At 41.9% G+C, this 12,094-nt stretch overlaps 1 protein-coding gene across 1 annotated transcript in view; it reads left to right on the top strand.

Annotated features, from left to right (window-relative positions):
- Nucleotides 1–531: 531 nt before the first annotated feature.
- The window catches only part of ALPK2 (alpha kinase 2), a 129,360-nt gene continuing 117,797 nt past the window's right edge, over nucleotides 532–12,094 (top strand). Inside the window, exon 1 of the mRNA XM_027118623.1 lies at nucleotides 532–1,086. The gene's annotated coding sequence lies outside the window, so the exon portion shown is untranslated. The remainder of the gene's footprint in view (nucleotides 1,087–12,094) is intronic.

Below are 12,094 nucleotides of genomic sequence, written 5' to 3'. Positions count from 1 at the left end.
AGGTATGGTACATTAAAATAACTTTTGCAAAGAGGCAAAGTGGTTACAGAATGATACTTCTGGATTTTCTACATTCTTTCTTGGAATTGGACAAAATTCAAGAAAAGAAATGTCCACGTTACAAAACCTACTCTACCAACATGAACGATTTGAAAAAAAAGGGCTCATGGTATTTCTCCTCTGGATTTCTTCGGGTCTTCCTCCCTTTTCTTCTTACTACTGCAGTCAAAATAGGAAGAGAGAGAATGTGTGTGAGTGTGTGTGTGTGTGTGTGTGTGTGTGTGTGTGTGTGTGTGTCTGAGAGAGACAGAAAGGGGTGTGCGGTGGGGGAGAGGGGGGACCACTGTGGGAGGAGGGTGGATCCTGCCTTGCTGTGGCTTCTGCTTTTCTCAGAGAACTTCAGAGAACAACTGTAATACCAGCTCTAAATGAACAACACATGACTCTTATTTTCACCACCCCTCCCCCTCAACCCCCCTTCAGGTTTCCTATGTGTATTTCAAGTGCCTGATAGCCTTGGTAGGAGAACTCTGGTGTTACTCTGACCTTAATCACTTTATAAGGCAGCGAGATTTTGCTTTTCTAAGAGGCAAGCACCTGAACCTGAGGTCCTGCATGGGCCCTGCCAAACGCTGCTGTCTCCAAGCCACCAGTGACAGCTCATCTGGGTTTCATCCGCTCTCCCGGGGCTGCATTTCATCAGGCCGCTTTGCCAGGGCCTCCCCAGCAGCGTCAACAAGTGTCGCACCTACTGCAGAAACAGCCCTCGAGTTTCATCACAGTGATGCTAAAAAGTATTCTCCAGCTTCAGCAATGATCTAGTTCATTCAAGGGCAGGGGAAAAAATGCTCTGCTTCCAGAACTTCCCTGGGCACGGAACTTTCCCTCTTAGGAAGATAGGAGCTTTTCTGGAAACAGACCCAACTGCGCTTTGAAAAACTTTGGAAAAGACCCTGAACCCTGTAACTCCTCTGAATCCCCAATCCCAGGAACAGGGACTCCCAATCAATGCCTCACACACAGCCTGGGGAGCCCACAGCTGAGCCGGCCCTCTTATCGCGTCTCTTGGACAAAAAGTATTGAAAAGTAAGTATCTAGATTTTGGGTTTTACCTGAGGAATGGCTGTGCTTTAAGTATGTAGTTGTTTACATTTTCTACAACAGGGAACAAAGCAGATTGTTTCCTTGTGAACTAGAATGAGATGAAACAAGTGGGGTCTATAGAGCATATGTGGGTACATTACAGGGTTTTAAAGTGGCCAAATTCTCCTTTTTCAGTTTTGGTCCATTCTGACCCTTTTGAGAAACCATTATTATTTTTTAATGTCTGTTTATTTATTTTGGCTTGACAATAATTTTAAAAGATTCTTTCACCTCATGGCTATCTCAATAATTAGAAAAAATAAACATCTAGGATGGCTCAAAGGAGTGATCTGTGAAGGCTTTGCAAAGTAAAGTGTCATGAAAATCTGAGGTAATGACCCAGGTAACTCAGGCCCTAGGTCCTTCTGCCTGAAATATTTTAGTGTTTTAGTCAAAAGTTATTCCTTTTATTTGGACTATCTGGATGATTGCAAATCTGCACTTTCTGAGGGGACACAGCAGCATCTTGTCTGACAGTGGGAATGAAAGCTGCTGAAAAGCTATCAGGCATTTCAAAATGGCTGATGCAGACATCCACTGAGTCATTCAAATATTTTCTTTCCTTTTTTTAAAATTGGGTTAAGAACTCTTAACCTGAGATCTACTGTCTTAATAAATTTTTAAGTGTACAATACAGTATTGTTAACTATAGGCAAGGCATTATACTTGAGTTGTTAAATAGCTTTTTGAAAAAATTTAAGGCAAAAAAGTCAACCCCAGAAAGATCGATAAAACAGCAGCACTGTCATGTTACATTTTGACGACCACATCCAAACTTTGAAACTACCGATTCAGGGTGTCAGTTGCAGACATCTGGCAATCATTTAAAAATAGATAAAAGCAAGAGCAGCATTTAGAGCTGCTTCTGCGCTAATTATTTCCCATCCACAAACTTTTCCTTAGGTAGCCTTCATTTTTGAAGATGAGTTAACCAGGAACGGTCAGAAACGTTTTATAACAGCATACTAGGTAAGGGTAGATGGAACGAGCTTCTTTGCTGTAATCCTTCTTAACTGAAACCCCAGATGTTGTGAGCTGCCTTCTGAATGGACAAATTGACAAATCCTGTAGTAAAAGGCAACTGATGGTCAAGAAACATGATCAGATTTTGGAAGTCCAGATTTAAAACCAATTTAAATGTAGTTTAGCTCCCAAACTCCACTGTCCTTTGAAGTTTTTGCAAAACATGTAATCACAATTTGGGGAAGATTTTTAGGTAGGGTGGAATTCCTATTTTCATCACTTGCAAAGACACCCCCCCCAATTTAATTCATTTTTCATCACCCCCCCCACACACACACACACTTACCTGTGGATGTCAGCCTATGGAAAGAGGACGTAGTCGAGTATCTTAACCCAGATGGAGGTTGGGGAAGCAGGGTACAGCTGAGGAATAAAGCCCAGGCTCTGGAGGCAGATCTGGAACCAGATCCTGACTTTAGCACAGTTTCCAGCCTGTCTGAACTCCAGTGTTCTCACCTGTAAAACGAAGACAACATCCACTTTGACAGGATTGATGGGGGAATTACATGAATAAATATACCTAAAGTGTCTTGTCACATCGTAGTTTCTCCACAAAGACTAGTTCCTAGTTCCTCCCCTTAAGTAAAAAGCTTCTCTCTCTCTTTTTCTTTGCTACAATTTCAGAATGCTTTCATAACATAAATCACTAAAGTAATAAAAACTACATATGTTGACACCAGTGCAACGATTAAACAAAAATAACATAGAAAATTAGATATTTTGAAGAAAATTCTATACTTGAAAACATTTGAGAGCAAAAGAAAAACCATTATGTTTTCGAATGCATCTGCAATAAATAAGAAAAATTATTTTTGCCTGAAAACGGTTGATGGTGTACTTGTTATCTAAAAAGCAGAGATTTATCAGTATCATCTGATGATGCTGTTTAATACATATCAGTATGATAGTTAAATAGGAGTTTTCACATATCCATGGGAATGGAAGGTAAAGGTCAGTCCATGCATACAAGATGATGCCTGTGATTACTGTGAAAACTTAGGCACAAACCTGTCTTTCGTCAAAGATTATAGTTGAGCCTTGCATTGATTCCCTTTTTCGCTCAGACGTGAGCATTGTAGAGTGGGGGGATTGGGGGTAGGGGGGCGGTGAGGATGCTCGGGAAATGGGCTCGCCATTGGGGGAGCTGAGGGGAGATGGCAGCTGGGTGGGCCATCTCAGGAGCCATGGCTGGAATTTCAAGGTCAGTGATAAAGGTTCATAATGAACAGGTGCTCCCTTGTTCTGGGGTGAGGGCGAGACAGGCACGGAGGGACGGAGAAGACAAGAATCACAAGCAGGGCTCGTGGGATGGCTCTGAAGAGCTGTACCATCGTCTTTATTGTTGCCCTTGTGGTCTCGACTGAGATAGCAGGCAGCTTTTGTCCAGGCACCTCGGGGTATCTGGATAAATTCTTTGCTTGAGTTACTGACAGGTTTGCAAGGAACCCTGTTAATCTGTGCTTAATTCTGCAAAAAGGAAATTTGGAAATTCAGAACCGTAAACAAACTTGGAAGAAAGTAATCATGTCATCTTAGGAGGCAAAAATGAAAGAATAAGTGCCCAACCTATATGAGAGAAAAGAGCATTTAAAAATGTTGGAGCCTTCATTGAGGTTTCTGCCAATGCACACCCACCTGGCCCATCCTGCTGTCCGCCAGCAGACTTTGGACATCAGGTTGAAGAGACGTCAGTCTGGGAGTTCACTTCTGAATACACAGTACCCTACCCCTCCCAGGGCCATTTCCTCCATGGCTGCTACCAGCACGTCTGGGGCCACCCAGCTCACCTTGATCGTCACTTGGCCTTCATTCCTGCTCTTAGAAAACAAGGTTCATTCGCTCCTCAGTCAGTAGTTCAAGACCTTTCTCTAGTCCAGTGGTTTTCACACTTCAAAGTGCAACAGAATCTAGAGAGCTTGTTAAAACACATTTTCCTGGGTCCCACACCCAGAGCTTCTCATTCTGAAGGTCCCAAGAATTTGCATTTCAGACTAGTTCCCAGGTGATGCTGATGGTGTGGTCCAGGGACCAGCACTCTGAGAACCACTTTAGCCATTTCTTTGGCCTCTAATTCCTGAAGAAAACCTATTCGCGCTTGTTCTTTTCAACACTAAAGTTGCCTACTTCTCAGAGATGCAGAAGGCCCAGCCACAACAGCTTGGAGAACACAAAAGCTAAACCTATCAGGTGTCTTGCAGGCAAACAGCCTGCAGCGGAGCATGTCTGCTGGGAATACTGAGTGTGGAGAGGACACACTGAGGTGAGCAGTCCATTATTTGGGAGGGGGCTGTTTTTTCCAGCTGAGGCTATGGGAGAGGCGTCAAGGACAAGTCAGCACTTGAGCTGGGGTTTGAAACTGGTGGGATATGAACATATAGAGATGGAAGGTGGTCTTTTTCCGTAAAGGAAACAACGATAACAAAAACCAAGACAAAATACGGAGGTCAGAAAGAGACAGGATGCCAGTGGAAATCAGAAATTTGTTCGGTTGGTTTGGTTAGTTGTTCCTAGAACTTTCTTGCAGAAGCATTCTTTGATTAAGCCGTCTATACTTAAATCGTTTACTTCTGTCTATAACTTGCTGAAGGCATGTCCGACATAGCAATCTGGAACGGAGGGCTAATGGTAGGAATTTTAGGTACCATGGGGAAGTATGTATGCATCTGTATGCTTTTTAGAAGTAGCAATCAAAAAATCAACTCTCCTTTGCTCCCGCAACTAAAAAGTCCAAGAAGTTTGGTCAGGATGCCAGGTCCGGTCTCTGCATTTCTGGAGACTCTGCTCTTTTGTGTGCTTTGGTTTCAACCTCAGGCTGGCTTTTTCAGTCTCAGCTGGTATCAACCTCCCTTGGAGTCAGCACGCTTTCTTCTTCCTGGTTAGAGGACAGAGTGAAAGACTTAAGCTTTGCATTGATTGGATAATCGTGGAATTTACTTTCTGCAGAAAGCCATGTGCTGATTGGCGTAGACCTTAGTTAGTGAACCCATCCCCGAGCAAGAGTGCTTGATCAGTTTAGGCCAATCAGAACCCACAGAGCAGGAAGGACGCAGTCCAGCCCACCCGTCACCAGGTTTGAGTGATGCGAGAGGCGTGGAATGGAGTTAGGAAGACAAGCGAAATGGCTGCTTCGGGAGGTTTTGCATATTTTGGAGAAAGGTCTCTAAAGTCACACGAACTCCCCCCTTAGTCATAAGTTTAGCAATGGGCAGCATTCTTACTTCAAAGACTTAGGATGGGCCTACCTTATACTTCAGCGCAGACAAGTTATTCTCCCACAGAATAGTGCTGCCTTTGAGTGGAATGAAGCTACTTATCTCTTACCTTAAAAAAAAAAAAGATAAAGAACGATTAAAAAAATTCTTCCGAAAACAAAACAATTGGAGGCAAAAATAAAAGGTTTTCTCCTAAGACCCTCTGACTGGCTGGGTTGGAGGATGGTGGTAGGAGGAGGTTGAGGTAATATTGACGCTCTCCACAGCGCCGTGTCCCCGGTCCCCCGGCTTTCTTTGTGCTGGCTCACTGAGAGGTGGTTTGTTCAGCATAATTAATCCAGGCTCAGTTCATTACACCAGGGGCAGTGTTATTCCTGCCCATTACAGGGCAAGGAGCGGGACAGAAGAGAAACTAGCATTTCCCAGGTCCTTCCCTACACTGGCTGATGCCGGAAATTTCACAGGATGTCACCTCTAGGTCCATTAATAATAAACAGTCTCCAAAGAGGGATGACTCAGAGTTGCTCTGGGTTTTTCGTTGTAGGGAAAGCAAGCATGAGGACACAGGGAGTCTGGGAGAAATGTGGAGGACCAGCCAGAGAGGGGATTTCTTTATCACATGTGTTCTTAGTGATGACCTTGATGACACTTGCCTAGATTGGACACAATGGTCAGTTCACCTCATTCAACTTCAAACCAAAGTGATTTTAACCAATTAATTCACCGAAGTTGGTCTCATTAAAACATGGTCATGCACTATGTGTTTATATCGTCATGATCTTTCCTCTCTTCCTTTTACCCTGAGGGAGGAGGACACGTTTAAGAAAGGCAGAGACATGTATCCTTTCAATAAGCTGAAAATCAGAATCAAGAAACCTGGACTCTGCCATTAACAAGCTGTGTGACCTTGGAAAAGTAACTTGACCTGCCTGTGATTCAGGGGTGTTTTTCAATTGTAAAATCAGGGGAGTTACTAAACTCACAGGTTTTATTTAACCTTGAGCTATTTTTCTTTTTTTTTTTTAACATCTTTATTGGGGTATAATTGCTTTACAATGGTGTGTTAGTTTCTGCTTTATAACAAAGTGAATCAGTTATACATATACATATGTTCCCATATCTCTTCCCTTTTGCGTCTCCCTCCCTCCCACCCACCCTCCCTATCCCACCCCTCCAGGCGGTCACAAAGCACCTAGCCGATATCCCTGTGCCATGCGGCTGCTTCCCACTAGCTATCTACGTTACGTTAGTTAGTGTGTATATGTCCATGACTCTCTCTCGCCCTGTCACAGCAACCTTGAGCTATTTTTTTACCCTCCTTTAAAGAATTTCAAACTGCCACAGATTTTAAGGAGAGGGGAATGGGAAGACTCTCTAGCGCACCAAAAAAAAAAAAAAAAAAAGTTCAAAACAAATCCAGAGAGAGCCAAGTAGCAGCTATAGCTCAGTGTGTTCACGTATCTATGTGCCAGGCACAGTCTCGGGCACATGGAGTCACTCACTGTTAATATTTAAAAATTAAATTATATTTGTTTATTAGGTAACATCTATAAATTTAAAATATTCAAAAGGATATGCAAAGACAAGCAATGTTCCCAACTAGCATCCCCTCCTTTCCCCAGGTACTCAGGCCTCTTCCCAGGGGCAACCAGGTTACCAGTTTCTTGTCTATTTCTAGAATCATTATGTGTATAAATAAGCATATTATAATACTTATTCTTCCTTTTTTTGCTTATGCAAGTGATAACATACGCTACGCTCTCTTCTATACTTTATTTCACTCAACAATATATCTTGGAGATCATTCCATATCAGTGCATACAGAACTGCCTTATTCTTTTTTAATGCTCATTGCTGTTAGAAATGTAAAATTCCATTGTATAGTTATACTGTAACCAGGTACCTGTTGATGGACATTTAGATTACTTTCAGTCTTCTGCTATCACAAGCAATGCTGCAGTGAATATTAGGTGCTTACTTGTTTGTCTCCTTCTTGTCTGTATTTAAAAAATTAACTATATTGAAGCATGTTTTGCATATTGTACAATTCACCCTTTCTAAGTGTTCAATGATGTTGTTAGTTAAATTTATCTAGTTGAACAACCATCTTTATAGATCAGTTTTAAAACATTTTTCTCACCCGCCAAAGATTCCTCATGCAGAACGTTTGGAGGTTCCTTAAAAAATTAAAAATAGAGCTATTATATGATCCTGCAATCCCACGCCTGGGCATATATCCGAAGAAAAACATGGTCTGAAAGGATACATCCTCCCCAATGTTCATTGCAGCATTGTTACAATAGCCAAGACATGGAAGCAACCTAAATGTCCACCAACAGAGGAATGGATAAAGAAGATGTGGTATATACCCACAATGGAATATTACTCAGCCATTAAAAAGAATGAAATAATGCCATTTGCAGCAACATGGATGGACCTAGAGATTGTCATACCGAGTGTAGTCAGACAAAGTGAAATATCATATGATATCGCTTATATGCAGAATCTAAAAAGAAATGACGCAAATGAACTTATTTACAAAATGGAAACAGACTCACAGACTTAGAGAACAAATTTATGGTCAGCAGGGAAGTGTCGGGGAAAGGGACAGTTGGGAGTTTGGGATTGACATGTACGCACTGCTACATTTAAAACAGATAACCAACAAGGACCTACTGTATAGCACAGGGAACTCTGCTCAATATTCCGTAATAACCTAAATGGGAAAAGAATTTGAAAAAGAATAGATACATGTATATGTATAACTGAATCACTTTACTGTACACCTGAAACTATCACAACGTTGTTAATCAACTATACTCCAATATAAAATAAAAAGTTAAAAAAAAAGATTCCGCATGCATGTTTATTGTTAATTAGTGTTCTCCCCACTGCCTGCACCTTCAGCAACCACTAATCTACTTTTGGCCTCAATCGCTTTCTTTGGACGTTTCATATAAATGAAATCATATACTATGTGGTGTGTTGTTTCTGGCTTCTTTCACTGAGTATAATGAGAATTCCTTTTAGGTTCATCTGTGTTGTACCATGTACCCTACTTTGTTTCTTTTCATTGTCCATAGTATTCCGTTGTATGGCTAGACCACATTTTGTCTGTCAATTCACTAGTCGGACATCTAGGTTGTTTCCAATGGACATTTAGGTTATTTCCAATTTTTGATTATTATGAGTAATCCTGCTAAGAATATTTATGTACAAGTCTGTGTGTGGACGTATGTTTTCATTACTCTTGGGTGGATACCTAGGAATGGAATTTCTGGGTCTTTTGGTAAATGTATGTGTAACTTTTGAAGAAACCGCCAAGTCGTTTCCCAAAGCATCTGTACCATTTTACATTCCCGCTAGCCGTGTCTGAGGGTTGTTTTTTTCCATAGCCTCACCCACATTTGACTCTCTGTTTTGTAATAGCCATCCTAGTGGGTGTGAAATGCTATCTCATTGTGGTTTTGATTTGTATTTCCCTAATGACTAATGATGTTGAGCGTCTTTTCATAGGCTTATTTATTCATTTATTTAGCCTCTATTTCTCACATCCAACCCTAAAATCATACCCAAGCAAGAGCACGACGCTTGCGCTCCAACAAATCTGGACTCATATCCCAGCCCTGCCACTTGCAGGCAGTGAGGAATTAGGTTTGTTACATCAACTCTTTAAAGTCACCTTAAGCTTCCAAGTCATTATCTGTGAACACCTTCCTGGTAGTTTCACTGTGAGGATTAAATGAGATAATGTTTATGAAGTGCCCAGCCTGGGGGCTGACGCATAGAAGGCGTCCCAAACATGCTAACTGTCTCTCCACACCTGGTCTGCCTCCCCGGATTTCCAGAACCCATCTTTGTGAAGGGTGCTTTTCCCTAACGTGGGACTGGGTACTAAGTGACAGTGGGCGTGGCATCCAAATCTGGAGTAACTGACAATGGCCAATTCAGGAACCCAGTTGCCCGTGGATTAGGCTGAGTCGTCAGGATTAATCCCTCCTGTCCCCAGTGAGAAAGCACGGACAGCTAGCTTTCCTGCAAGCCCCAGAAGAGCTGCTTACCCATTATCTGCAAACGGGCTGAGAGCTCTTCCCTGACCCCTTCGGTTGACAGCAGCCATGCCACTGGCTATCTGTGTGAGGGCAGATTGGCCAAAACAAAACTTGGCATCAGTCGAGGGCTTAAAATGTTCAAAGAATTCTCCTATTACCTCTTACCTGTTCTCCACCAATGTGAGAGGGAGATGTTTTTGTAATTTTGCTGATATTAAACCCAAAGCTGTTGTTAGCAGCTTACACTAACATAGTACTTGCTATGCTATTCAGAAGAGCTTGTACATATACTCAATTTTCCTAACAACTGAAGGAAGCAGATACTGCTCTTCTCTTCATTTTACAGTCGAAACTGAGGAAGAGAGAAGTTAAGCTAGTATGTGGCAGAGCTAAGATTTGAACCCAGGAATCCGGGCCCTTCATCATCACATCCTTCTCCTATTCTCTTAAGGAGTAGATACTCCATCGTGGAGTATCTATCGAAATGTAACATGTGTATATTCTTATCCAGCAATTCCATTTCTTGGTATTTAGTCTAGAGAAGCACTTATGTGCCCAAGGAGGCATGTACCAGGAAGTATTTTGAAACACGTTTGTAAGTCTGAAAAACTCCAGCCAAGCTACACGTCATCAACACAAGAGACAGATTAAGCATGGTATTGTCATTTTATGCAATACTGATATCATCAAGCATTTAAAAAAAAATAACGCAGCCTTTTATGGATTGGACTGACCTTGTAAGACTGCCGAAACTTGATAAGTAAGATAAGCCAACTGAATGGCAAGTATGTACAATTTAATGACGTATGTACAACAACAGAAAAAAAAAGATATATATATTTAGATGACTCATAGGTAAATGGATGGAGAAATGCCTGAAAGGACGGCAAACCCTTCCTCTTGAGAAAGTACTGAGATGGAGGGATAGTGCTTGTGGGAGACCAACTTTTTTGTGTATTTTAAAGAATACAAATGTATGTATTTGGGCTCTAATTAAAGGTAAACAAAAATTTTTAAAAAGAAAGCAACTTGCTTTGGACTACACAGCTAAAAAAACAAAAACAAAAACATGCAAATCTTGTGTTCATTCCAGTTGATATGTTATCACTCCAGGACTGTCCATGAACCCCACCTTGGCCCCCTCTGCTAATTTCAGTATTTCGTTAGTTATCCATCTGTAGCAGAGAATGCTAAATCTGTCTTCAAGGGTTCTCGCCTTCAGAGAAGCAAGGAAACATGAACCACAGCCTGACTTAACTGTCCTTTCCTTTATAGTCAGTGCCCCGTGGCCAGGATATGTGGTGACTGAACCAACTATGTGAGTCAAATAGCGTGTTTGTCAGTGTTGTAACCTGTGGGACTTTGCCATCAGGGAGCCGTCAGCTGGGAGGAGTCACGGATGGCACACAAGGTCTTCGACGTCACCCCAACTCTTGACGGTTTCATTTGTCCTTTCTTCTCTCTCCATCCACAGCAGTGGCCCCTGGGAATGGGAATAGTCATGTCTTGTAAATTACTATTACAGTTGAATATTATACTAGGAGAAATTTTTAGACATGAATTAGTATATCACTTAAAAAAAAATCATTGTGGTAACCCACAGCAGAAAAGGAAATTGATGAAATGAGTGAAATCTTTCCTTAAAGCCTACCGATTACCATCTTGAAAACCAATCATGTAACAGATTCTTCCTAGACTATTTACATACATTAGAGGATTAAGTGCTTTACAGGCAATAGCTCATTTAATCTTCACAACCACCTCTGAAGAATATACAACTATTATGCCTTCATTTTACAGATGAGGAAATTGAGCCACCAAATAATGGTGACGCGCTTATTGAGTTAGAAAAGGGTGGGGCCAGAATCTGAACCCGGAGTATCTGGCTCTAGAACTCTTAGCCACCTGTGTTATGTTGCTTCTCAAAAATGTTAAATGGAGGGACTTCCCTGGTGGTCCAGTGGTTAGGACTCCACTGCAGGGGGCCCAGGTTCAGTCTCTGGTCAGGGAACTAAGATCCCACAAGCTGCACGGCATCAAAAGTGACAAACGGAAATGTTAGAACTAAAACTTCTGACTTGTAGTCTGCTGCTTTTCTGGGATGACCCTAACTATATGCCATGTCCAAATCGTATATTAGTTGGAGATACAAAACGTGTAAGTTGCACAGTTCTCATCTTTGGGAAATTTACCACACCAGAAATAAATACACAAAATATATTTACGTGGAAGATGATTCTAAATCTAAGACTGTCTCTAAATTTCCACTGTTTGGATAGAGCGAAATGTTATTTCCAAGCCTGGGGCATGAAGCTAGCGCTATAGCCAGAGGACAGAGTGGAGAGGGTCCTCTGGGTTCAGACAGGCTGGTGTTCTTAGGGCTGCTGTGAGGTGTGCGCTGCACAGCTCCAGGGCTGCCTCACACACTGAAGATGTCAGCCCTTGTGGCTATGAGGGGGCCCCAGGGGATTGGCCACTGGAGCTAGGTGATCTTGAACACACTGCCGAACCTTTCTGAGTCTCAGGTTTCTCATCTGTAAGATGTAGGTGGTATTAATAACCGTTTAGGTCACTTAAAGGAGATTAAGTGAAATAACATACCTGGTGACTAACCAAGCATTTACTGCCGACTTGATGAATTCGCGCTTACTCAAAAATGCCAGC

The sequence above is a fragment of the Aethalodelphis obliquidens genome, unplaced genomic scaffold (assembly GCF_003676395.1).
Source record: "Aethalodelphis obliquidens isolate GAN/ISIS:26980383/991018 unplaced genomic scaffold, ASM367639v1 scaffold19, whole genome shotgun sequence".
In the NCBI taxonomy this organism is placed as follows: Eukaryota; Metazoa; Chordata; class Mammalia; order Artiodactyla; family Delphinidae; genus Aethalodelphis; species Aethalodelphis obliquidens.
The sequence above is the reverse complement of the archived record's forward strand: the minus strand, read 5'-3'. Positions and strand labels throughout refer to the sequence as shown.